This window comes from Nanorana parkeri, unplaced genomic scaffold (genome assembly GCF_000935625.1).
Source record: "Nanorana parkeri isolate BGI_ZX_2015 unplaced genomic scaffold, ASM93562v1 scaffold233, whole genome shotgun sequence".
NCBI lineage: Eukaryota > Metazoa > Chordata > Amphibia > Anura > Dicroglossidae > Nanorana > Nanorana parkeri.
In genome coordinates this window covers 44,488-47,674 of record NW_017306501.1, presented here as the reverse complement: position 1 = coordinate 47,674, position 3,187 = coordinate 44,488, and positions in this window count along the sequence as shown.

Genomic DNA, 3,187 nt, shown 5'->3' with positions numbered 1-3,187 from the left:
GGTGTCCTAGCCGGTCATGTCTACGAATGTGTCCGCTGGAGGCTGAGTGCAGATGTCAGGACGCCGGATCAGCTGTTTGTGCAGGGAGAGGCTGGTAAGGGTGACAACTCCGGGAGGATCCATGTCAAGAAAACACCAGGGACCCCAACGGTCCCCTCTGCACGTGAGCTGCACCGCTCATCGGGCTGCGCACCCTACTACACCCCGACCCACCCATAATCCGGAGCGGGGGGTCGCGCTGTGACAGGGGGGGAAGGAGGCGGCGAAGAGGAAGGGAGGAGGAGCAGGCGAGGGCCTCGGTTCCACGCACTTCCTTAGACAAAGGCGAAAAGGGAAGCGGCAGAGCTAGCGAGAAGCCCCGGCCCGTCTCCGTACCACTTCGCGGGGTAGGCAGCCCAGGCTTACAGCCGGCCAAACGACAACACCAGCGCCTGCTCAGCACAAAACCACAGCCAGCACACACAGGAGAAAATGGCCGCTGCTGCGTCACCTCCTGGCTTCTCCCGCCTGGGGCTCTGCCTCTTTGGACTAAACCATTCAACGCCCAGAGGGAGGTCAGTTATGAATAAGAACGCTCCAGTCTTTCCGAATGGGTCAGCTCATCATACTTTTTATAGCTGCAAATATCAGCACGGAAATAGTGGAGAATCTGTAATACCAGACTGAGTTTAGCGGGCCCTCAGAGAATCACCAAGAGTCAGCACCGTCATGGCACCCCGTGTATATGGATGAGCTCAAAGTGGAGGCTCCACCTACAGGCGGAGGGGGCGCTCCTATCCCGTGATGTATCGGAGGTTTTTTTTTGTATCGCCGAACTTTATTAGGATGACAAAAACTGACAAATGCTGTCATTCTTAAATGTCCTGGAAAAGCAGAAAATACCAACAGTCATGTGATCCAGCATGACAACCAGGCAGCTAGCAGTGTAAAAGAGGATCAGCAGTGTCAACCTCTTTATTTCCCTCAGAAAAGGTTCACTTTAAAGGCATATTCCCAAAAATTAATAAATGCACCCATATTGCAAAAAGTGAAATTGCATTTATTATTTTTTGTGCATTGGTGCCTGCAAGGCATTGCAACTGCCATTAGTGCATTGGGGGTGCAATGCTCAATGTTCCCCCAGCCCCTGTCTGTGGTGGCAGATGATACTTGTACGTTTTTCATTCACAGATTCTGTGAATGAATTATGCGGATGAGCCACACTGTGAATTAAAGGAGAACTATGACATGAGTGATTTCCACTCACCTCATAGTTCTAAGCCGACCTGTGACAATGAGACTGTCACAGGTCGGCTCAGTAGATCGGGAGGTGAGAGAACACATACCGGGTTCCCTCACCTCTCGATGGCTGGATTCCCCTCTCCCCGCTCTGATCTGCCAGCGCTGACTGGCGGAACGGACGGGGGAGGGGGCGGGTACAGGTGGCTCTGCCTCTAGATAGGCAGAGCCAGCTGTCACTCACGCAGCTGGGCGGATCCCGTCATCTAAGTCCGGATCCGCTCCAGGCGCGGCGTCTCAGTATACCGCGAGCTGTAGCTCGCGGTATACTGAGCTTAGGGTAACGGGAGGATGCTAGTTTGTGTCCTCCCGTTACCCCAAGGAGAACTATGGGGAAAACACTGACCCCATAGTTCTCCTTTAAGAAAAAAATAAAAGCATGCGGGTAGAAACACCCCACAATTCAGGTGTGGGGGGCAAGGGGCTAAAGAATGGCCCAATGTTCCATGTCCTAAATATTTTGAAAACAGCTACCAGCAAGCCAATAGTTAATATTTAAAACTGATTTAAAACGTTATTAGCCACTTATAACTCTTCTGCCCATTGTATACCTGAGCGGATGCCATTCACATAGGATTAGTGCCACTAGATGGCGCTAAGGAGCATAGGAAAATGCTCCACAGCACCATCTAGTGGTGGTAGTGCTGTGCATAATGGCAATATGTTGGGTAGAAGAGTTGTAGTTCAGCCTCTTAACCAACCATACGCATTACAATCTGACCGTACAATATTTGTACAATCAACTTTAGGTTTAACTCAACTATGTAATATGAGGGCCGACTCAAACTATCCAATCGATCTGTATTCAATCAGGCAGGCCCTCTTGCACTACATAGTTGTAGATTGGCCAAAGGAGATCATACAACCTGTCTTACCGCCAAACTTCACTCTCTTGGAGAGCTGCAGAATCTTTAGCGCAAAGACTTCCAGGAATGTCATATGCCTGCCTTCCACTGCATCCTGCTGGTCCTATGTCACTACTGTGTCCTGGAGGATGGCACCACAAAGTGCAGATAGGACCAGGCATAGAATTGCTTGATGCTGAGGAGTCTAGCCACATAGCTCTACAACAGACTGAAATTTGTGGCAAGGACAGTGGGACAAGTATTAACCCTTTTCTTTGCAGGTTACACTTCTTTTAACCTTTTTTTAGTTGAGCAACAGAGTCAAATGAAGCAAATGCAACATCCAAAACAACCTATACAAATACATCTTGTATTGGATTGACTTCAGTCACTATGGGACAGGAACTGAAGGACAATTCTTCAGCATGAAAACCTTACATGGGCTTCCATACATTGTCTAAAACTAAGATGTTTTGATTCTTTTACTTTCATGCTGACCTTTCTGGCCCTACGACATTCCTGTGGCTTTATCATGTCTGCACATCTGGACCCCCTTGACGCTTAGACAGCCTCAATGATAATCATGCTCCTTTCTTAAGAAGACCACATTCATTTTCCAATCCCCAAGCCTCGTTGGGTCTCAGATTCTTGGCTGGTAGACCTAAAACCCATTCTAGCCCTTTCAACCTGTAACCTAATGTAAAAAAAAAACAAAAAAGTGGATAATATTTACTTGTCAACAGATCCAGGCTCCATGTGGTACCTGAACACATATGGATGCATATCATTTGTTCAAGCAAAGTCAGACTGGCTAGTTCTGGTTGAACATCACCTACTGAGGATGTGATTTGTCACCATATATGTCTATCCATGTATTGACAGACAGAAATAATCCAAAGACGATGATAGGTAAGTATTACACAGGGGGTATAGGCAGGGGCGTAACTAGAAATCACAGGGCCCCATAGCAAAATTTTGTATGGGGCCCTGTGATTTCTAGTTACGCCCACCTGATAACCCAAACAGCCCACCTAAGGGTGACCCTGCAGAGCCCACCATAGACT